General features: G+C 42.8%; 1 protein-coding gene across 2 annotated transcripts in view; it reads left to right on the plus strand.

Annotated features, from left to right (window-relative positions):
* The window catches only part of SEPTIN9 (septin 9), a 366,436-nt gene that overhangs the window by 126,865 nt on the left and 213,906 nt on the right, over positions 1–25,665 (plus strand). The window lies entirely within an intron of this gene.

The raw sequence follows: 25,665 nt of genomic DNA on the forward strand, positions 1-25,665 counted from the left end.
TCACGAGTAACTTTCCAGTGGTTAAAGGTTTTTTTGAAAGGGGAGGTCCAGATTTTGTCTGCCACGTGAGCAGATAATACTGATAATCTAAACTGTGAAGAAGGACGGACCTTGTCACCGACTGGATCATCTCAGTGTCATTGTCTGGGTGTTTGTTCCCTTGTAGGATTTTGTCATTTTTGTGTTAGTCACTCTAGGCTATTGAACTCGGAGATCAATGAGGAAAGATGATAGCGGAAAGGAAACAGATGTCATTGAATGGGCTTTAAAAGAACAATGCAGTAAGGCTGGACAACACTAACATATACTTGCAACACCGAGTTTTCTATTCATTGCCATCAAGCTATGACCAATAGAACAAGGCTGCTAAGTGGTTAATTCCATAGAACCTACTGTAGACCTTATTAAATTCCATGTGATAACTACAAAGGTCAGAAAAAGAAAATCAGCATGTGCAGACCAAGCCATCACCAGGAGGATGTGGTCACCAAGGAATTGCTGTCAGCACATTACTCACAGACAGGCAGAGGGCGGGGGCTCACCACGTACAGCTCAGCTATGTCACAGGCGTAGAGTTGGAGATTCTCAGTCCAGCCAACAATGAACTGATTTCTGCTTACCGTGGAATATCAGTTACCTATAGTAAGGTATGCACACTGCTAAAACATATAAGCTGCTTTAATTCTTTTAAACATAGTCACATGCCTAATCCACTTTAAAGCAACTAAATCTGTCCGACTCAAGCTACAGGTGGTTTATATGGTTAGAATGGGATATGAGGCTTCTTTCCAGGAAGTTCTACCGTGTTTCTCCGAAAATAAGACCGGGTCTTATATAAATTTTAGTCACGAAAAACACACTAGGGCTTATTTTCAGGGTAGGGCTTATTTATTTACGGTATGTACATTGAACAACATACCGTACATTGCCCCCTAACTACTCTGTATTCCTGTACCCGGGCTGCAAATATTAAAAAACAAACTTTAACTTACCTTCGTCCTCCGTTCCCCTCTTGCTAAGGAACCGGCCTCATGGTCCCTCCGCTGTTCTTGCTGCTTCCTGGGGATGGGAACGTCACAGAGCCTTCAGCCTATCACCGGCCGCAGCGATGTCCCGCCTCTGCCGATGATAGACTGAGCCCACTGTCATGTAAGAAGCCGGCCGGCTTCTTACATGACAGTGGGCTCAGCCTATCATCGGCAGAGGCGGGACATCACTGTGTCCGGTGATAGGCTGAAGGCTCTGAGACGTCCCAACACCAGGAAGCAGCAAGAGCAGTGGAGAACAGTGACGCCATTCCTTAGCAACAGGGGAACGGAGGACGAAGGTAAATTAAAATTAGTTTTTTAATATTTGCAGCCTGGGCATTGCCTTAATCCAGATAGGGCTTATTTTCGGGGTAGGGTGTATTTTTGGGGAAACAGGGTACAGATAGGAAGACTTACAGGTCTAATTCCCAAATAAATAGAAGATATTAAGGCATTCTTGAGTCAGTTAAAAATTCTTCTTGAATCACACGTGAATCCTAAATGCCACATTTAGTAATGAGAAATCAGAAGATATCCCCTTACAAGGTTCATAGGAAAACACCCCTTAAGTGTATTGTACTTTAAAGAAGAAGGGTTCTCTCCATGTAACATAACAGTAGTTGGATGTAAAGTAACTGATGAAGTAGTGCTCACCTGTTTGTGCTTGCGTCCTTATGGACCTGACAAAGTGTATTGTATTACACAGATGCGTTGTCCAAATAAAGTTATTCTTTCACTCAAATTGATACCAGGAGGTGATAGCTGCATGAGTACCACAGCATTCAAAACCAGCAGGTTATTGCCTCCAGAGATACACGTTTGTTATAACTTTTAGCTGTATACAACCACTAAAACTTCTAACTTCCAACTTTCAGATTTAAGAAGTTACATATTTTTCCTGATCCTGTTTAATTTAGTTCTATTTGATATATTTCTTGAAAATATGGCAAATGTCATCTCTTGTTATTTTCACACACCATCATAAAGGGCCATATGAATCCTATTGATTAGACCTGCCTATTCTTGGTTTTAGACGTAAACAGTGGTTGTCTGCTGTGCCTGTGGTTTACCTGTGTAGAGTATCTGCATTGAGTCAGAAAGGCACAGGAGAAGACTGTATCAGAACTGTGGTGTCGTTACAGGTTGACATACTGTATTTGCAGGTAAGGGGGGCACTGCCACCTTAAAAGGAGCCAGCAAACTTCTATTCTTAGACAAAATCTTGGGAACTTAACTCAAGATAGGCCTCAGGTTAATTGCTACTCCGTGCAGTACCATCTTAATGTCTCCATACAGTATGGTAAAAAAAAGTGGCTGAACACTTCGACTTCAATGGAACCAACAATTGTCTAAAGTGTATGGGGGCTCTTTCAGACATTATTTGGGAAAGATTAGGTACTTAGAATTTTCAGAGTCCTTTTACAGAAAACAAGTGCCAATATTGTGAGGTTATCACAAGGCTCAAACAATTGTGCCGCTGTGCAATATAAACACTCACTGGATCATTCATGCAGCCCTTCAAATCCATTATTATGAGCTGCACCTCACCTGTTTACACAGGGTCATGTGCAGCAATAAGGATGTATTTATAGGCCACACAGAAGATGTGATAAACAAGCAAAAGCTCACTCATCGGTTGATTACTGGCCCTTTAACACAGGCCAATTATTGGGAACAAGCTTATTTACCCAATAATCAGGCTGAGTAAATGGGCCATAACTGCCCGACTCTTTTGTTTTTAGAGAGATATGTCACTGCTAAAGCTGTCTAGCAGTGCTTACCCAATTACTTTCTCTATTAAGAATACATAATTGTTTGGCCAAACATACTTTTCCCCGATAGCTATTGGAGGTGAATGGCCACTTTTATTGTGTACTAGATAGCACCCACATAATACATTGTATAGTATTCAAATGACAAAAACAATAAACCTAATCTATAAAATAGGAAATAAAACTGTGGTTACCAGGTTTGCGCTCAATGGGGGGCATTTACTAAGGGGTTTAGTCATTTTTTTCTGACTATTTTTGGCGCAAAATTGTGGCAATTGCGCCTACCCTATAAATTGTGCGACTTTCCCTAGCAAGAGCTAGAAAGTCAAAAAAAAAATTCCCGCTTAATTTACGCAAGTTTTCAGTTTTGACTTGCAGTGGTCAGGAATTTATTAACTGAGACAGTCGCAGTTGCGCAATAAACTGTCGCAACGGCCATAAAAATTGACTAAATTTACTCCAGCTCCAACATGGAGCAGGAAAAGCTACTGCCGCCCGGGCTCCGACATACTTTCTCCCCGCTACCCTCACTGCGCTACCGGGACACTACAGTGATTTATATCCCCCCCTCTCACCTGCCAGCGCCACACAACTCCCATCTGTCTGCTGTTGCAAGACTACAAGTCCCAGCATGGCCTTACAGTGAGGACACGCTGGGAGTTGTAGTCTTGTAGCAGCGGGAGCTGAGCGGCGGGGGCGGGAGACAAGGGGGGGGGGGGGTAGCGGGGAGGCCGTATGAGGAGCCCAGACGGGAGACAAGGGGGGTAGCGGGGAGACCGTATGAGGAGCCCGGGCGGCTGCACTGTAATGTCAGCCCGGGCTCCTGCCCTGAGAGCCATAGGCTTTGGCTGTCAGGGCATGCTGGGTGTTGTAGTTTTGCAACAGCTGGAGGGCCACAGTTTGCAGACCACTGGTGTGTGGTCTGTAAACTGTAGTCCTCCAGCTGTTGCAAAACTAAACAGCTGAAGGGGACCGGCGAAGAAGTTCACTTACCCTTCCGAGGCTCCAGCGACGATCGCTGTCGGAGATCGTCGCGCGCCAGTGTCGCGCGCCAGTGTCGCGCGGCAGTGTCGCGCGGCAGTGTCGTGCAGCGCTGGATCCTACGGAAGCCGGTAAGTTGCGCAAGCTTCCCAACCAGGGTGCCTCCAAATGTTGCAAGACTACAACTCCCAGCATGCCTGGACACCCTTTGGCTGTCCGGGCATGCTGGGAGTTGTAGTTTTGCAACAGCTGGAGGCACCCTTGTTGGGAAACACTGGCCTAAAACAGTGCCTCCAAATGTTGCAAGACTACAACTCCCAGCATGCCTGGACACCCTTTGGCTGTCCGGGCATGCTGGGAGTTGTAGCTTTGCAACAGCTGGAGGCACCCTTGTTGGGAAACACTGGCCTAAAACAGTGCCTCCAAATGTTGCAAGACTACAACTCCCAGCATGCCTGGACACCCTTTGGCTGTCCGGGCATGCTGGGAGTTGTAGTTTAGCAACAGCTGGAGGCACCCTGGTTGGGAAACACTGGCCTAAAATAGTTGGGAAACACTGGCCTAAATCAGTGTTTCCCAACCAGGATGCCTCCAGATGTTGCAAGACTACAACTCCCAGCATGCCTGGACAGCCTTTGACTGTCCAGGCATGCTGGGGCTTGTAGTTTTGCAACATCTGGAGGCACCCTGGTTGGGAAACACTGTTTTAGGCCAGTGTTTCCCAGCCAGGTTGCCTCCAGATGTTGCAAAACTACAACTCCCAGCATGCCTAGACAGCCTTTGACTGTCCAGGCATGCTGGGACTTGTAGTTTTGCAACATCTGGAGGCACCCTGGTTGGGAAACATTGTTTTAGGCCAGTGTTTCCCAGCCAGGTTGCCTCCAGATGTTGCAAAACTACAACTCCCAGCATGCCTAGACAGCCTTTGACTGTCCAGGCATGCTGGGACTTGTAGTTTTGCAACATCTGGAGGCACCCTGGTTGGGAAACACTGTTTTAGGCCAGTGTTTCCCAGCCAGGTTGCCTCCAGATGTTGCAAAACTACAACTCCCAGCATGCCTAGACAGCCTTTGACTGTCCAGGCATGCTGGGGCTTGTAGTTTTGCAACATCTGGAGGCACCCTGGTTGGGAAACACTGGCCTAAAACAGTGTTTCCCAACCAGGGTGCCTCCAGATGTTGCAAAACTACAAGTCCCAGGTTGGGAAACACTGTGCCCGGCCTCCGCCCCACCTTACTGTAAGGGCATGCTGGGAGTTGTAGTCCTGCAGCTGGGGGCAGGGGACAAGCTTGTCACTTGCCCACACATCTCCTGCACCACACAACTACAACTCCCAGCATGTCCTTACTGTAAGGGCATGCTGGCAGTTGTAGTCGTGCGGGGCGGGAGATGTGTGAGCAGGTGATAATAAATGTACTAACCCATTTTTTTTGTTTTCTTCTCATTTCAGATCCGTGTATCCTGTGGACTCCTTCGGATTCGGTGGACTACTTCGATGACCAGCGTTTTTCTTTGTTTGATTTTAATAAAATGGTTAACGAGGGCTTGTGGGGGAGTGTTTTTTGTAATAAAAATTTTTTAAAACCTGTTGTGTTTTTTTCTTACTTTACTAGACAGGCTTAGTAGTGGAAGCTGTCTTATTGACAGAGTCCATTACTAACCTGGGCTTAGCGCTAGCCACAAAAACAGCTAGCGCTAACCCCCTATTATTACCCCGGTACCCAACGCCACAGGGGTGCCGGGAAGAGCCGGTACCAACAGGCCTGGAGCGTCAAAAATGGCGCTCCTGGGCCTAAGCGGTAACAGGCTGGCGTTATTTAGGCTGGGGAGGGCCAGTAACAATGGTCCTCGCCCACCCTGGGAACGTCAGGCTGTTACTGTTTGGTTGGTATTTGGCTGAGAATGAAAATAGGGGGGACCCTATGCGTTTTTTTTTTTTAAATAAATAATTAAATATATTAAAAAAACGCATAGGGACCCCCTATTTTTATTCTCAACCAAATACCAACCAAACAGTAACAGCCTGACGTTACCAGGGTGGGCGAGGACCATTGTTACTGGCCCTCCCCAACCTAAATAACGCCAGCCTGTTACCGCCTAGGCCCAGGAGCGCCAATTTTGACGCTCCGGGCCTGTTGGTACCGGCTCTTCCCGGCACCCCTGTGGTGTTGGGTACCGGGGTAATAATTGGGGGTTAGCGCTAGCTGTTTTTGTGGCTAACGCTAAGCCCGGCTTAGTAATGGACTCAGTCTATAAGACAGCTTCCACTACTAAGCCTGTCTAGTAAAGTAAAATAAAAATAAAACACAACAGGTTTAAAAAAGAAATTTATTACAAAAAACACTCCCCCACAAGCCCTCGTTAACCATTTTATTAACATCAAGCAAAGAAAAACGCTGGTCATCGAAGTATTCCACCGAATCCGAAGGAGTCCACAGGATACACAGATCTGTAGAAGAAGTAACCAAAAAAAAAAAAAAAAGTGTAAGTACATTTAGGGAGAAAAAAACTGTGTTAAAAAAATGTAATAAACACACACACTAAACGCCGTTTACCACTTCTGAGCCATGACTACAATTTACAGTGATCCCTCAACTTACAATGGCCTCAACATACAATAGTTTCAACATACAATGGTCTTTTCTGGACCATCGTAAGTTGAAACCAGACTCAACATACAATGCTACAGACAGTCCAGATCTGTAAAACGTGTCAATGGCTGGAAGAACCAACCAATCAAAATGGGCATTCACTGGTAAAACCCCTGTATTACTGAAGTGTATGCACTGACTGGTGTCTGGTATTACATGTTCTGTACACTTTACCTGTATCAGGGTTAGCTGCTCTTTTGGACACCAGGTGAGGGCGACTCCATTACTTGTTTGGGACATTGCCTGTACTGTACAGGACCCCTGAAGAAGCTCCTGTCCTATACATAGACCAGTGTTTCCCAAGCAGGGTGGCCCCATCTTTTGCAAAACTACAACTCCCAGCATGCCCGGACAGCCTTTGGCTGTCCAGGCATGCTGGGAGTTATAGTTTTGCAACAGCTGGAGGCTCCCTGCTTGGGAAACACTGACATAGACAGTAATTTACAGCTCCCAGCTGATCTTTATTACTTTTATATGGAAGGATTTGCTTTATCTATATCAGTTATCTACTTATTTTTCTTTGTCACTTTTTCCTATTTTGGATGACATTTTGGTGCCTTTAGAACCAATTACCACGTTTCCATAGAGTTATGGTCTCAACATACAATGGTTTCAACTTACAATGGTTTTCCTGGAACCAATTAATATTGTAACTTGAGGGACCACTGTAGTTATTGAATTATTTAGATGTGGTGAAAAAGCTAAAAAAAAACTCAAAAACAAAAGATCCAGAAGGAAACCAGCAGCCAAACCTAATCAGACAGCAGGAAAAAGGAACAGACTATTTTTTTCTACTACATGAAGTAAATTTCCCACTTTTGCCTATGTGTGCCAAATTTATTAATGCCGTGCAACAATTTAGTAAATTTGTCGCACATAGTCAAAAATGAAGTAGAAAAAAACAGGGTAAAAACCAGACTACATAGTAAAAGATTAGTAAATGCCCCCCAATGTAGTTGTAAGCTCTGGAGTCCAGTGGTGACCCCTTTTTAGATGACATTTAAAGCGCCCAGTTTGCCCACCATTATGATCAATATTGACAGAATTGAGTAATTTCATAGCTAACAACTGGTGGATTGTGAGAAACACATAAGGGTTGCTTTATGATTAACTATTGGAAAGCAAGGAGCACGTACAAGCAGAAGAGCTGTTTGTTTCCTTGTCCTGTGTACTGTGCGGGTTCGGGATCCCTATAAGTTGTATGGCATTGTCATGCAATAAGTTGAAAAGACGCAATCACTTTTAAGAATAGAAGGTGACCATGGCCCTAGAAGCAAGCCAAATTCTTCTGCCTATGACAATACCTGTCTGTGTGCTCTTCCTGAGTATGAAAGGGCCTTTGTCACCACAGAGATACTGATGGCAGAAACAGGGCTTCTCACCTTGATGCTATGTCACTAACTCATTACTATCACGCTAAAAATTCTGATAGAAGACAAGTGAGAAATCTGTACTGGTCGCTGAAAGGAATGTATATATGTATATAATCATATATGTATATATGACTGTATATATGTATGAAAAACAGTGTTCTCAACAAGTCACATATTTGTACCTGAAAATGGTACTAATTGCATTATTATACATAAATTACTGATGTGGAGGAATTGAAAGTTTATTTATAGATTAAAATGGTCTGAGGAATGTTCTGCCATGTTAAATACACTTGGCTACGGAGACCATCTGCTGCTGGTAGATCCTTGTGTAATCTCTGTTTAATAACTTCCCAGATATGCTTACTGGGATACAAGTCTGCAGATGCTGCATGGTAGCGCATTTAGGCCATACATGCTGCTCACAGTAGCACGAGCAACACGGGGCCTGGCATTGTCTTGTTGAAAAATGTTTCCTAGGGCATTTTAGAAAAATGGCCGTACCACTGGTTTAATGACAAAATCAATGTAAGGTTGAGCTCTAAGTGTACTGGAATAAACACTAGAGGGGTCCAGCTATCATACATTATGCCACCCCACACCATAAACCCAGGAGTAAGACCATTGTGCTGCAGAGCAAGACGGCAATGGAGGATGGAATGGAGGTCTATACTCTTTAGCATTTGTCTTAGATGCAATTATAGCCAGAGAATAGTCTGGAGACAACATGGGCAACATCATTAAAAGGCTTTAAAAAGGAGATCTCCTATGATGGGGGTGTGGCATAATGAATGGTAGCTGGACCACTCTAGTCTTCATTCTAGGTACATGACATTACAATTATTTGGTTGTGAAACCAGTGTTATGGCCATTTCTGCAAAGTCTCCAAGACATGTAAGTGCATGTATTTCTTTGGGTGGCGAGCATACTCGATACTGAATAATTTGAGATGTTTTGAATCTCTTTTCATCATTTATATAACATTAACATGCTTATCCATCATGTAAATTTTGATAATTCCACAACTTTCCCTTTTTGGGGTTTAAATTTCAATGTTGAGGAGTGTAATAATATATTGTTCCTGGGACGGGTGGCGGTAGGACATATACATAGAGGAAGCCCGCACCCTGGCGTCACGACAAACAAGGGTTAATGCTACACCCTGCATCACTACTCTGCAACACCCCTGCTACACCCCTACAGCTTATCACAGTATCAAGCCACATATTTACAGCAGGAGCAACAGTTCACTGCATGGACCAGGGCTACTATTGCCAGTCAATCCACAACCCCTTCTCCCCCCTTAGGCCATCTATAGAAGTGTACTGCAAATTATGCCAAATGCAGTGCCAGCCTGTTCAGTTAAAGGGGATAAGATGTCAGATTGCCGGGGTCCCGCTGCTGGGGACCCCGGGGATCGCTGCAGCAGCACCGCGCAATCATTACTGCGCAGAGCGAGATCGCTCTGTGCGTAATGACGGGCAATACAGGGGCCAGAGCATCGTAACGTCACGGCTCCGCCCCTTGTGACATCACGGCCCGCCCCCGTCAATACAAGTCTATGGGAGAGGGCGTGGTGGTTGTCACGCCTCCTGCCATAGACTAGCATTAAGGGGACGGGCCGTGATGTCACAAGGGGCGGAGCCATGACGTCACGCTACTCCGGCCCCTGTATCGCCCGTCATTACGCACAGAGCGAACTCGCTCTGTGCAGTAATGATGGCGGGGTGCCGCAGCGGCGATCCCCGGGGTCCCCAGCAGCGGGACCGCGGCGATCTGACATCTTATCCCCTATCCTTTGGATAGGGGATAAGATGCCAGGGGCGGAGTACCCCTTTAAGGGCACTTTCTCTAGCATAGCACTGTGTCATGGCAGAGCAGAGGTGCCATCCTATAATAGGTTAGAGAATTAAAAGAAGGAAAGTGTAAGTACTGCTAGCAAACAGTCCACATGGACTGGAGTTGTAGTTTTAAAGCATCTGGAGGGCCATAGTTTGGGGACCACTGCTGTAAATGATGAAATAGTTCTGCTGTGCTATTTATTACTGTAATTGCGTAGATCAGGAAACCAGAGCAGAGTACACAGACATCAAGCACAAGGGATTCAGAGCTCTTCAATTAGATCAGTGGAATATCATTGCTTCTTCCCTTCCTGGTGGAATGATGCAGAACAAATCACTGAAATGTTTTTCTTCAATTATATTTGATCAAATCTTGTTTACTCTGCTTTATTAGATAACACTAAACTAAAATGAGGAATAAAGAGAGCACCAGCACCCTGAATACCATGTGAACTCTTCTCGTGCTGCGTATTTACCAGTCAGTCTTAAGATCAGCTGGTGAGGGCACAGTTGGCCCTCATCCACAATACTAAAAAACATGAGTATCCTAGTCACACCCTATCATCTTCTCATGGTGATAGATAGCACCTTTGTGTAAGGGCCCGATTACACCTCCAATTAACAGCCAAACAGGCCGATATCGCCATGTGTTTAGGACAATATATCCATGTACCATGTACTAAGGCCCAGCGATCAGCAGTCAAATGAATAAACGCTTGTTTGCCAGCTAATCGCATCGTTGTAGCAGGTTAAAAACCCTTAATTCGCCGGCTGCATGTCTCATCGTGCAATACGAGATATGCGATCAACGAATGATGGAAGCAAAGGGCTGCACACATGATCCAGCGATCATTCATGCACACTGATGCATGCTAGTTAAGCAATGTGAAGGCTCATTAAACAAGGGCTAGTCATATAGGAAAGGAGGTTGGCCCATCTAAAAAAGGCTCTAATAGTGTAATAATGTGCGGCACATAGCAGCAAGGTTCTTCGGATTTTAAATGGGCACTCTCATTAAAACTAATTTTTGCTATTGCACTCCTTATAGTAAATAAAAATCTTTCTAATGTACTTTGTTTTAAAAAAGGAAGTTTTCTATGTTTTGATTGTGTTTAAAAAATCTGCCATTAGGTGTCTCCCTACTTGTCCAGAGCACATTTTCCCACATCTCTTGCACAGACTTGGCCTGGCAGAATTCCAAAATTCAGGAAATGCAGTCTGGAGTGCTGAGGGGTGTGTGTGCAGCCTTAGCCAATCATAGCTCATCTCACACACTGAACTGTTCCGGGCTGTGTGTAGCAGAGTGAAAGAGGAAGTTCTCCCCTGTGGGGCTTCAGATGATGTCACGATGCTGGATAACGCCCCTTCCCAGTCTGTGAATCTGACTGAGCAGAAAATACAGAGCAATATCAAGGTAGAAAACTAAAAAAAATAATGAAAATAAAGGCAGGGGGTGGTTTATCATGATGGGGGCAGTGAAGTGGGAGGGTTATAAAATGTAACAAGATCGTGACAGGTACTCTTTAAAGAATGAAACAAAGATAAATCATGTCAGAACTTTTTCCACCTACAACGTCAACAATTTAATCGCAAAACAAACTGAAATCTTTGAGAGGAAAATAAAAAAAATACCACACTTTAACCTGGTTGCATAAGTGTGCACATCCTCTTATAACTAATAATGTTCAGAATTGACGTCAGTACACACCGGCCATCATTTGACATCGAGTGACCCTGAATAATCATAAATAATGTTCAGCATTTGCAGTAGCATTTTCCTGACATTCCCTTAGTTGCATCTCAGAACAAATGGCATGGGGGGGGGGGGGGGGGTTAACAACCGGTTTAAAAAAATTTTTGGTGTAGAAAAGTCACAGGAATGTCTGTGTCGTGCAAACTTTGTGCGACTTTTACTAAAGTAAGTACACTTTTGATTGAGTTCAATGTTCTGGCAGAACCTTTCGAGGGAATTTTCCGAGCAGAAAGTCCACCTCGGAATCTCTGCCGTGTGCACTGTGCAGCACCTGAATTTCCTAGCAGAACGGAATTCCGCTCAGATTTATCAATCAGCCTTAAACCCTAATTGTCTGTTTTTTCCCATAACAACCAATCACAGCTCAACTTTCACATCTTAATGAGCTCTTGTAAAGTGAAAGTTTTGCTGTGATTGGTTGCTGTGGGCAAACCCAGACACATAGGGTTTCAGGTTGATTGATAAATATGGGCCAATGTGTATAGATATTTGGTTGGCCAAGGCATGGCCTATTAAGAGAATGGTAATAATTGGTGCCTAAATAGGACCCAGGGGAGATGTGCACTTCACCAACTGTTAAGCAGCAGTATGTCTTCTCACCTCACCCCGGCCCCAGATCATATTTCTTTAAGAAATTATATATTCCAGATAGTGTGGTGCCAGTGATGTCATTGTGTCCTATGTAGACCTCCTACAGTTTTGTCTTGATATATGTTGCACTGTTTGTCAATAAATTGTGTCAGTTGCTGTCCAGTTTTTGGGATAATGAAAGAACTACCATGCTGCCTACGATCTAAAGCAGTGGTTCTCAACCTTTTTCGTGACTGTACCCCCAAAGGGTGAAAATATTTCTGTGGGTTACGCGTGAGGGGTACAAGACATAATAGTACATCATTTCATAATGGCATGTGCTTACCTTTCTTATGCGATACTTAATCCCCTTGTGCCATTATTACCCCCTCCATCTTAATCCCCTTATGCTATTATACCCCTCTTCCTCTGATCCCCTTTTGCCATAATCAAAAGGAAATCAGAGGGAGGGGAGAATAATGACACAAGGGGATTAAGATGGAGGGGGTGATAATGATTACCCCCCCCCCCCCCTCTATATTAATCCCCTTGTGCTATTATTCCCCTCCCCTTCCTCCCCTAATCCGGTTTTGCCATTATCCCCCCTCTCCATCTTAATCCTCTTGTGCCATTCCCCCCCCCCTCCGATCCCCTGGGCCAATATATGAGATGCATACAATAACACCCTCCCATACTGCTGTGTTACACTTAGTTTGACATGCTTACCAGGCCTGTGTCTATCCCGTTTGGTGGGAGTCTGAGGGCCGCACTGACGGGTGACATCCTTCGGTGCTTTGCCGGCACCTCCGCGCAACATCAGGGACGTGACACGTCAGGCCCGGCAGTCACAGCAGCTCACGGCCGCAGCTCCGGCGTCCAATCCCCGATTTGCGCTGACAAATACTGGCCAATGAATGGCTAGTGTTTGTCAGCGAATTGCCGAACCCCTGCATAACCCTTGGCGTACCCCTGGTTGAGAACCCCTGATCTAAAGACTCCTGGGGAAGCAGAGGGGGAATTCTTCTTGTAAGATTTAAAGGGGCATATCCGGTATCAGAAAATTGTATTTAAAGAGGTTCTCCACCTTAAGGTGATTTTAGTACATACCTACCAGACAGTATTGGACATGTTTAGGAAGGATCTGCACTTGTCTTGGGGCTAAATGGCTATGTTGTGATTCCACCATAACACTGTGGATAGCTTTTTGTGAACTGGTATTTGCTGTTTGAGTTTTTCTTTTTTGCCTACAAGTCCCATAATTCCATTTTCCTCACTCCCACACATCAGCCACCCAACCCATTGAAACATAAATGAGCTGCATCCATTCAAAAGACCTGTGGTTTTCAATCAGGGTGCCAACAGCTGTTGCATTAGTTGCAGATTGATCTCTCTTCCACCCATTGAAGCAGACAGGCTCCCTGTCATCAGCTGACAAGTGAGGTCAAGTCTCGGCCGCAGTGCAACCTGGGAAAAATCTAAGACAACAGTCATTTTGTATGCTGTTAAAAATAAATATTGGGGTGAAAATCACATAAGAATTGTGAGAAAACCGTCACACACAGGTACAGACACTATATTATGAACTACACTAACTTTACAGCCCCTGTAGCATAGTCAAATAAAAAAAATTCCTGGAATACCCCTTTAAATAAAACTATCACCCCAAGATGTATACATTACTAATATAGTGCTATCACAAATTGTATGGATTTTAGCATATTTTTTCTTCAATTACCCCTGACAGGAAGTTGTGTAGTCCATTCATTTTCAATGTTGTATTGAGCTCAACACAACATTGCAGCTTCGTTCACATGAATGGGGCTGCGTTGTAGCCCTCTGCCCAGATTGTGGCTGGGAGTACTGCTTTCAGGAGCAGTCATACCATTTGTGCAACCGGTGCAGTATGTAAATTAGTTCCAATTCTACCATAAAGGCAGCTAGGAGCTTCCTAATGTCTCAGTGGTTAGCAATGTTGCCTTGCAGTGCTGTGGTCCTGGGTTCAAATCCCACTAAGGACACCATATGCAAAGAGTTTGTATGTTCTCTCAGTGGTTGTGTAGGTTTCCTCGAAAACATACTAAAAAGGCTAAATTGTGAGTCCCGACAGAGACCATTTTGAGTGTACAGTACTGCTGAATCTGTGTGTGCTATATAAATAAAGAGTTGTTATTCTAAGGGGTACTTTATAATAAGCTTCTGGAGAGCCATCTAGTGCCCCATAAATGGTGTTTACACCTGGGCCCTCTGGTTTCTGTGTCCATCCCTGACTGTTTTGCAGGAAAGACTGTGAAGAGGCTGTATAGCTTAACTATTGCTGAGTGCTCTTGATTCGGAGGATCGTAATAAGCTATGACATCACTTTCTATGGTGGGAAATCTTTGACTGTTCAGTTGAAAACAGTTTAAACAGTGGTTCCCAATAGAGAAGAAATTGATAGCTTTAGCAGTGCTGTAGGAAAGATCAGTCATCTACCATTGCCTCATGAATTCAAGCACAAACTACATTCTGAATTCTGTCATTGTACTAAAGACTGCATGCTGTAACAAATAGTTTTGGTCTTTTACAGGGTTGGCATCAGAGCCGGGCAAACCTAGGCAGATACTAGGGCAAACCATGCTTAAAGGGGTACTCTGGTGGAAAACTTTTTTTTTTTTTTTAAATCAACTGGTGCCAGAAAGTTAAACAGATTTGTAAATTACTTCTATAAAAAAAATCTTAATCCTTGCAGTACTTATTAGCTGCTGAATACTACAGAGGAAATTCTTTTATTTTTGGAACACAGAGCTCTTTGCTGACATCATGAGCACAGTGCTCTCTGCTGACATCTCTGTCCATTTTAAGAACTCTCCAGAGTAGGAGAAAATCCCCATAGCAAACATATGCTGCTCTGGACAGTTCCTAAAATAGACAGAGATGTCAGCAGAGAGCACTGTGCTCGTAATTCAGCAGAGAGCTCTGTGTTTTAAAAAGAGAAAAAATGTTCTCTGTAGTGTTCAGCATCTAATAAGTACTGGAAGGATTAATATTTTTTTAATAGAAGTAATTAACAAATCTGTTTAACTTTCTGGCATCAGTTGATTTAAAAAAAAGAAAAAAAGTTTTCCACCGGAGTACCCCTTTAAAGGACCTAAAGCCACCTGGTTAATCTGCAATGGCCTCTTATATACTTGAAGCCAGCCTTGGTTTTTTGGAGTGATTTGAGCAATAACAGTAACAGAGAATGTTAGGCTTATCATGTCACCAGCAAGTTCCTAGTTACAGAACCCGAATGCCTGCAAAAAACGGCGCTTCTGCCACATGAATTGCCATGTACAACTATGAATTGATAAAGAGTTAAAATCTCGCTTGGCTATGAGATTTCTAGCATGTGATGTTCCTCTATATTTACTCTGCACCAGCAGGTCCATGGAAACATGCAGTGATATATTTAACCTGCAATATATGAAACAACCAGCAGGTGGCGGTCATTGCTAAAGTAAAAAAAGATCTAGGTCATATTTAATGACCGGTGATCAGTCATCATTCATGAAGAGCAGTTTCTTCCACCGGATGTTAGTATCATCTTCCATTTCTTAATAGGAGTGGTCCGGTTTATACCTACCCAGTGCCATTTCTCCTTTAAGACTTGATTTACATTTAGAATGTCTTTGCAGCAGTGTGTTATGTCCTTACCTAAGTGTTAGCGTTACTCACATTATAGGTGCACAGTATTGTCATCACAGATAGAAGATATTGTACAAGTAGCTGTGCAGATCATACATAAGCTATAACGTCACCAGTCACTGCTCAAATCCTGCATGTCCAAAGGTGTCCTTGAAAAAGGTACAAGGCAGAGCATCTGAATCACTTGCCATAAAATGAAGAAAATGATCTGTATTTTCCAGCTTGTCTGCTTGAGACATAAAGAGAGACGGAAATACCTTAGCCAGCAGCTGGTAAAATCTTCAATATCTCCCTGAATAAAAGACAGTCTGCTAAGAATTATGTTGCATTCTCTTCGAGAGGTACTATATTTCAAAGAACAGTGGGCGGTGATCCATAAGAAATTGCATGAATTTTTTTTTACAACTTAAAATTTTACCTCTTCATTCTTAGCCTAAAGAGTACCTGTCACCAAATGAAAATGTTACTATATTCTTCCTTATGTAATTATGATACACTTTCCCAATTACTTTCTGTTAAAATTTGAAACCTTTATGTATTGAAAATGCAATTGAAAAAACGGCCAGCGAGGATAGGGCAGAGGAGAGGGCGGAAGTGGTCCCCCAGCAGGCTTCAGTGACGATGCTCCTGCTGGGGAGCGCCCACACTCTCCTGCCAGCAGCTCACACTATGTGAGCAAGAATAAAGGTATGATACAGAGCTTTTTAAAGCTCGAAAAAAATGTTTTAACCTCTTAAGGACCAAGGACGTACCGGTACATCGTGAGTCCGCTCCCGGCATGGCCCCTACATCATATCGGGTCGGGCTCGGCACCTAGCAACGGGCGAGACCCATGGCTAATAGCGCGCGGCACTGATCGCCGCGCGTCATTTGTCCTTTAGACGCGGCGTTCAAAGTTGATTGCCGCATCTAAAGTGAAACTAAACTTCCCCCGGCTAGATCAGCAGGCTGTTCAGGATCGCCGTGGTGAAATTGCGGCATCCCGAACAGCTGTAGAACAGCAGGAGGGTCCCTACCTGCCTCCTGTTGTCCAATCGCTGAATGACTGCTCAGTGCCAGGCTTGAGCAGTCAAGCGGCAGAATCATCGATGAGTGGTTTCCTATGAGAAACCAGTGATCAATGTAATAGATCAGTGTGTGCAGTGTTATAGCCCCCTATGGGAGCTATAACATTGCAAAAAAAAAAGTGAAAAAAATAAGTGAATAAAGATCATTTAACCCCTTCCCTAATAAAAGTTTGAATCACCCCCCTTTTCCCATTTAAAAGGGGGGTACTTTGACTTCTCCTGGCTTTGACACGGTTAGTTGACTCTTAACTATTGTGTGAGTGTGTAGTCGTATTTTGTTAGTCTGTCTGTTATCCCACTGTTCCCGGACCTAGTCAGTGTCATTGTAGTTTATTATTTTGACTATTACGGCCCTCACGTATACAGGAAGGGATTGTCTTTGTGGTTACGTACCTGTCGTTTAGGGCAGGTATGTAAGTAGGCAGGGATAGGGGAGCGGGCGAGATTAGTGTGCACTCCTTCCCAGCCCAGTACCTGTCGTTAACAAAAACTTTTTATATAATGTAGATAGAAATAATAAATATAATATGTATATTTGTAATATTCATTGTAATATTCATTCAATGTGTATATTTTTGGGTGAAAAAATGCTGTTCCTGCAGCTATTGCCTGTGTATCTCTATGAGGAGTCCAAATACAGGAAGTGAGGGCAGGACAAGCAGGGATCTATGCAGGCTCCTTGCTTGTCAATCATCCTGATGTGTGAGCTGGGGCATGTCACAGAGCCTCACTGCACAGAGCCCCGCTTGTCCTCACTGCACAGAGCCCTGCTTGTCCACCCTCACTTCCTGTATTTGGACTCCTCACAGAGACACACAGACAATAGCTGTAGGGACAAAAATATACACATTTTTAACTAATGTATATTATAAATATATATATATATATATATATATATATATATATAGGTACAGGTACAGGTACACTTTAACTATTGCTTACAGATGAGGACCATTGTTTTAGACTGAATTTCCCCTTCATCTTGTATAGAATGTCTTGAGTTGACCTCTTTTACTAAACATTTCTTTGCTACATATGTTTTTTGATGACCATCAATTAAAGCTCCTGAAAAGGAGTACTCTAATGCCGACTAATCCTCCTCCGTTGTGCCCGGGCTGGAAAAAAATGAAAATAAACTTTCACTCACCTTTCTGCATTCCCCTGGAGAGCTACAGCTGATTAGTCCTCCGGTCCCGTCTGCTTCCTTCTTCCGTGAGCATGGATCGTCACACGGCGCTCAGCCTATCACCAGCCGAGACAGGATATCGCTCTGGGGAACGCAGGAAGGTGAGTGAAAGTTTGTTTTCATTTTTTTTTCAGCCCGGGCACAAGAGAGGAGGAGTACTCCTTCAACTACCTTTACAGGAGATTCAATCTATGGTCATCCTGAAACATACGTAACAAAGAAATGTTTAGTAAAAGAGGTCATCTCAAGACATTCTTTACAAGATGAAAAGGGGAAATTCAGTCTAAAACAATGGTCCTCATCTGTATGCAATAGGTAAAGTGTACCTGTCGTTAACAAAAATTTTTTATATAATGTAGATAATGCCATTTTATATATATATATATATATATATATATATATATATATATATATATATATTTGTAATATACATTGGTTAAAAAAATTGTATATTCGGCACTAGAGTACTCCTTTAAAGAAAGCCAAGATGCATACAAGGGAATACCATAATAAGAAAAGGACCCAGTAAAGCACAGTGTAAGCCATCTTGAGAGCGGGAAACATGCTGATAAATTGTAATACAGTCTATAATGCAAAATATCTGTATAACACATTATGCAGCAAGAAAAAACACTTCACTTATACAAGTCAGTATTTTAAAGCGGTAAAAAATATTTTCAAATCAACTGGTGCCAGACAATTATACAGATATGTCAGTTATGTCTGTTTAAAAATCTTAAAGGGGTACTCCACTGGAAAATATATATATATATATATATATATATATATATATATATATATATATTTTTTTTTTTGTTTAGTTTTTTTTGTTATATATATCAACGGGTGCCAGAAAGTTAAACAGATTTGTAAATTACTTCTATTTAAAAATCTTAACTCTTCCAGTACTTATCAGCTGCTGAATACTACAAAGGAAGTTCTTTTCTTTTGGAATTTCCTTTCTGTTTGATCACTGTGCTCTCTGCTGACACCTCTGTCCATGTCAGGAACTGTTCAGAGTAGGAGCAAATCCCTATAGCAAACCTATCCTGCTACATACAGTTCTTGGCATGGACAGAAGTGTCAGCAGAAAGCACTGTGGTCAGACAGAAAGAAAATAACTTCCTGTGGAGCATACAGCAGCTAATAAGTACTGGAAGGATTAAGATTTTTATATAGAAGTAACTTACAATTTTTTTTAACTTTCTGGCACCAGTTGATTTAAAAAAAATGTTTTCCAGTGGAGTACCCCTTTAATCCTTCCAGACAAATCAGTTGCTGTATGTTCTAGAAGATAGGGGAAGTTGTGTAGTTCTTTCCAGTTTGATCACAGTGCTCTCTGCTGCCACCTCTGTCCGTGTCAGGAACTGACCATAGCAGGAGAGGTTTGCTTTGGAGATTCGCTCCTGTTCTGTACAGTTCCTGACACGGAAAGATTTGGCAGCAGAGAGCACTGTGGTCAGACTTGAAGAAACTACTCAACTTCCACTGGAGCATACATAGCTGATAAGTACTAGAAGACTTAAAGGGGTACTCTGGGTAAATAAAACTTATACACAGGATAGAGAATAAGTGTATGATTGCAGGGTTCCCACCACAGCTGGTGATTGGCTGAGTGAGCCCTCACTTCTGCATGTTTCCAAGGGTGGGAGCCGCTCTCCTCTGAGGACAGATGAGTTGCTGGGGCCCATTCAAGAAATTGTGGGTGGCCCCAGTGGTCAGACCCCCTGTGGATAGGGTATACATTTTCATTTACCAGGAGTACCCCTTTAAAATATCTAAAATAAAATTCACCTGGAGTACCCCTTTAATCGTGGTGGAAGTAACAGGGGCTATAGAAGTTGGTGTAGCACTTGAGCTCTGATGCTTTATGTGTCAGTATTATAAGGGAACATAATAGGTCAGGGGTCCTACCCATGGTTTACTGGATCTAGGTGTTTTATGTTACACCTCTTGCTTTAGTCATTGGAGATCCCATATTCATACAGAAATATCTATCCCATCACTCTAAGGCTATGTTCACACTGCAGAATTTATGTGCAGATTTCTGCGGAAGAATTCCGTCGGAAATTCTGCCGTAATTTACTACCTATTGTTTTCAAGGGGATTCTGCATCCCATTCAGACAGCGGAATTTCTGCTTTCCACAAAAATATAAGACCAGTCTTATATTTTGCAGAATTCCAAGGCAGGTCAATGGGGCTTGAATTTCGAGAACACAAAAATTTCACTGGAATTCTGCCAGAATTTCGGAAATCCTGCCATGTACGCATAGCCTAAGGCTGGCCCTTGGCTTATCATGACATTCACTGTACTGTATTTTTTTTAGCGTCAAATGGTTTTTATTGAATTTTTCAAGAATTTTTACAATACAATAAACCAAAAAGACCAAAAAAAGAAAACAGTAGAAAACAAATAAAATTATAACATATGTGTGTACATATGATGTTTATAGCCAGTTTCAACTACAGACCATGCATGTAAGTACTGTTGGCGGCTGTAGTCATATATCAGGTGAGGCAGGGGGGTCTGACTAATCTGATGAGTTCCCTTGTGGACCTGTACAACTATTTTGCACAGTATACAGAGTCCTTGACTCCAGTGTACACGTAGCAAGATGTCTGGGGATGTATCATTGGTGTTATGCGCAGCAAAAATACTCCAAACAAATATGCAGTTTAACTGAAGTCATCTGTGCAGAATAACGTTTATATGGTTACCATTCCCCTGGCAGTTGCTTTGTAAGCAGTTGTGCTGACTAGAGTCTCTAAATTATGCTTTAAAAGGGTACTCCGCCCCTAAACATTTTATCCCCTAACCAAAGGATAGGGGATAAGCTGTCTGATCATAGGAGTCCCAGCGAACTCCACTCCGTGCCGGATGACTGCCACCACAGTCGCCACACCCCCTTTATTTGAGGCGTGATGGCTATGTACAAGCTGTCATGTCCCTCCCATAGATATGAATGGAGTGAGGTCAGGAACCCTTAAAGGGGTACTCCGGTGAAAAACTTTTTTTTTTTTTTTATCAACTGGTGCCAGAAAGTTAAACAGATTTGTGAATTACTTCTATTAAAAAAATCTTAATCCTTCCTGTACTTATTAGCTGCTGAATACTACAGCGGAAATTCTTTTCTGTTTGAAACAGAACTGTCTGCTGACATCACGAGCACAGTGCTCTCTGCTGACACCTCTGTCCATTTTATCAACTGTCCAGAACAGCATATGTTTGCTATGGGGATTTCCTTTTACCCTGGACAGTTCCTAAAATGGACAGAGATGTCAGCAGAGAGCACTGTGCTCGTGATGTCAGCAGACAGCTCTGTGTTTCAAACGAAAAATAATTTCCACTGTAGTATTCAGCAGCTAATAAGTACAGGAAGGATTAAGATTTTAGAAGTAGAAAAAAAAATATTAATCCTTCCAGTACTTATTAGATGCTGAACACTACAGAGAAAAACATTTTCTTTTTAAAACACAGAGCTCTCTGCTGACTTACGAGCACAGTGCTCTCTGCTGACATCTCTGTCCATTTTAGGAACTTTCCAGAGCAGCATATGTTTGCTATGGGGATTTTCTCCTACTCTGGACAGTTCTTAAAATGGACAGAGATGTCAGCAGAGAGCACTGTGCTCGTGATGTCAGCAGAGAGCTCTGTGTTCCAAAAATAAAAGAATTTCCTCTGTAGTTTAATAGAAGTAATTTCCAAATCTGTTTAACTTTCTGGCACCAGTAGATTAAAAAAAAAAGTTTTTCACCGGAGTACCCCTTTAAATCGCACAAAGAAACCTACACTCCACTCTTAGTAAATCAGGGCCACTATGAGGCTTCTCTGTGGCCCCATTGTCTATCATCACTCTGCTCCAGCTTGGTCGCCCTTCGTCACCCGCTCCTCCATAAGTAGCCATGTATGAACGATGAGCCGTCATGCTGACACGGGACCGTTTCGGAGCTGAGTGCTGAAAGAAAACGGGCCACAGAGAAGCCTTATAGTATGTGTAAGTGATAGCTTCATAATGACAGCAATACATTATTTAAAAACTTATTAAAGGTGGCCAACCCCTTTAAGGTTTTTCGAGTGTGCTTACAGTCATATTTCCTGACTTGCAGTCGTCACAACAGAAAACCAGCAACCACAAGGTGCACAATGTCTATAAAAGAAAAAAAAATCACACATATAGCTACAAATAACTGCAACCACAAAAGCTATTCTACATATGCTAGAGCTCAGAACTCATTTTATTGTGATAAAGACATTGGAGAATTTTAAGTACTGTCTAAAATCTAGACAGCATAAACCTAGATGAAAAAGGCAGAAGATTTACCCAAAGTATTACAGTGACCCACACTGTGTGGTATATATTTGTTAGTCATGTTCGACACTTCTTCTCTCCTTATATATCTCTATTGCCTTTCAATGATGGCAGTCTGTGCTCCTACAAGATTATGGTCAGGATCTGGGCTGTAGTACAAAGCTCTGTACCTGATGCATCCATCTGATAGCTGAAATCCCAGAAGTCTACCACCTTGATGCCGCAGCAAGGACTAATGCATCTAGGTGGCTATATAAAGGAAGAGGACTCCCTATTTCATTCCATCAGCACCTTTGAAACAATAGCAGGGGCCTGTAACACTCCCATCTTTTTTTTTTAATAGAAACACAATTTGCTTCCAGCTCAAACTCCTCTCTCCCTCTGTGACCCATAAAGTCCTGTAGGGCACTGCAGTATTGCCAAGATCTATGTAATATGCAAAAATGGTGGCTAATGACTTGGATAGACTAAGTGTCTGGGCATCCACTTGGCAAATGAGGTTCAATGTGGATAAATGTAAAGTTATGCATCTGGGTACTAATAACCTGCATGCGTCGTATGTCTTAGGGGGGATTAAACTGTCAGAGTCACTGGTAGAGAAGGATCTGGGTGTACTTGTAGATCACAGACTACAGAATAGCATGCAATGTCAGGCTGCTGCTTCCAAGGCCGGCAGGATATTGTCATGTATCAAAAGAGGCATGGACTCAAAGGACAGGGACATAATACTCCCCCTTTATAAATCATTGGTACAGCCTTACCTGGAATATGCTGTACAGTTTTGGGCACCTGTCCATAAAAGGGACACTGCGGAGTTGGAAAGGGTGCAGAGACGCGCGACTAAACTAATATGGGGCATGGAACATCTTAGCTATGAGGAGCGATTAAAGGAGTTACAATTGTTTAGTCTTGAGAAGAGACGTTTAAGCGGGGATATGATAAACGTATATAAGTATATTAATGGCCCATACAAAAAATATGGAGAAAAACTGTTCCAGGTTAAACCCCCCCAAAGGACGAGGGGGCACTCCCTCCGTCTGGAGAAGAAAAAGTTTAGTCTCAAGGGGCGACACGCCTTCTTTACAGTGAGGACTGTGAATTTATGGAACGGTCTACCTCAGGAACTGGTCACAGCAGGAACAATTAACAGCTTTAAAACAGGATTAGATACATTCCTAAAACAAAATAAGATTAATGCTTATGAAGAAATATAAAATCTCATCCCTTCCCCAACATCGCGCCACACCCCTACCCCTTAATTCCCTGGTTGAACTTGATGGACATATGTTTTTTTTCGACCGTACTAACTATGTAACTATGTAACTATGTAATGCCAAAAGAGAGTCAGAATAACCCCATACATATTAGATAAAATGGTCAACATTGCCAAATATGAACAAGGTTAAAGGAGAACTCCAGAATATAAAAATTGTCCCCCATAGTGCCGGCAGTAAAACAATAAAGATGTACATACCTTCATCCGCTCCCCCGGGGCTTCCGGTAACCGGCTCAGGCCCCCCGCCATGATCCTCTTCCTGGTTGCTGGTGGTCGGAGAGTCTTGCTGCGCTCAGCCAATCACCGGCCGCAGTGAAGTCCCAACTCGGCCGGCGATAGGATGACTGGCAGTGTGACATTTTCGGCCCCCACAGCAGGTGCCGGTGTAGTGAATAATTTTGTGTCCTGAGGTGTTCTCACACCGAGTCGGGACTTCACTGCGGCCGGTGATTGGCTGAGCGCAGTATGACTCGCCGACCACCAGCAACCAGGAAGAGGATCGCAGCGGAGACCGGAGCCGGTTACCGGAGGCCCCGGGGGAGCGGAGGAAGGTATGTACATCTTTATTTTTTGTACTGCCGGAGTATGGGGGACAATTTTTATATTCTGGAGTTCTCCTTTATTTAATGCAACTTAAAGGGAGTCTGTCAGCACTATTAGCTACTAAGCACTGCAAACACCTTTAGGGTATAAAAGAAGAACTTATAAAATTGCATTTTTATTTCTCAGCAAAGTGTCAAGGAGGCAGAGACGAGCTGCTTAGGTGTCACAACCTGGCACACCTCCTCGTCTGCCCTTACTTTCCAGCCCCTCATTGACTGGCATACAGGACTCTGTTTATTAATCTGAGGGCCTGAAGGATAAGGGAAAGTAAGGATGTGTTTCTGTGGCACTTAAGAAACTTAGCTTTTCCTTCTTGTTCCTGAAAAATAAAAAGGAAATTTTCTATGTTTGGCAACTTTCATTAGCCACAGGAAAAGGACAGCTATCCATTGATTTCTGTAGCTATTAGTAGAAAATAGAGCTGACAGATTCCTTTTATTTTATTGATGGCAGCCAAAAAGTAACTTTCTGAGGCTAGGAACTTTGTCCTCTGCACCAAGGTAAGTTCCAAAACTAGCTGAGAGTCCACATTTAGTGTTGCTCACGAATATTCGCAATGCGAATTTTATTCGCGAATATCGCATATTCGCGAATTCGCGAATATTCGCGAATATAGCACTATATATTCGTAATTACGAATATTCGTATTTTTTATATTTTTTTTCACAGTACACATCACAGTGATCATCCCTCTCTGCTTCCAGCTTATGTGGTGTAAAGAAGGCTCTAATACTACTGTGTGAGACTGGGGCGCGAATTTTCGCATATACGAAAATTTGCACACGCTAATTTTCACATATGCGAATTGCCTCTTATACTGATTTTCGCATACGCGAATATTCGCATATGCGAAAATAAAACGAGAATGTTGCGAATATGCGAATATATGATGAATATTCGTCCATATATTCGCGAATATTCGCGAATTCGAATATGGCCTATGCCGCTCAACACTATCCACATTATAATACTCAAGCTATCACCAGATTATCACTAGCTCAGTATATATATATATATATATATATATATATATATATATATTTACAATAGAAAAATTCTGGCTGTCCATGTTTGGGCTATCTTAACATTGCAAAGCCGCAGTCTCCACATGCAAAGCATGCTAGATGGCAGTGGCAATGGCCATGTGATTCACCAAAGAGGTCTATTCCTTAGGTGCCATCCTCTTTTTGCACAGTAACTCAAAGCACTAAGGACATACACACACATATAAAAGATTCTGGCTCAGAGGACTATCAGCAACACCACTAGTCCCCCAGATGAGCATGTTGTAACAGTTTTCTCTCTGAGGCTACCCTCTACTACAGCCTGCCTACCTGCTACTTTCCACGTGTTTTCTTTCCCTTGGCATCTAACACTTGCACAACCAGAGTACATATCCTGACCCTTCACTCATCATACCTACTCAGAAGCTTTTGGAAAGTATGATAACATTGGTTTATATGCCTGCCAAACAGTTTGGGGCCTTTTAGTAAACATTTATTTTTATAAATAACCAACACTTTTTCCTGATGATGGAGTAGGGTTGTGGGTAATAAGGATGACACCATGAAACTATGAAAGAATCAAGAC

The sequence above is a fragment of the Hyla sarda genome, chromosome 13 (assembly GCF_029499605.1).
Source record: "Hyla sarda isolate aHylSar1 chromosome 13, aHylSar1.hap1, whole genome shotgun sequence".
NCBI lineage: Eukaryota > Metazoa > Chordata > Amphibia > Anura > Hylidae > Hyla > Hyla sarda.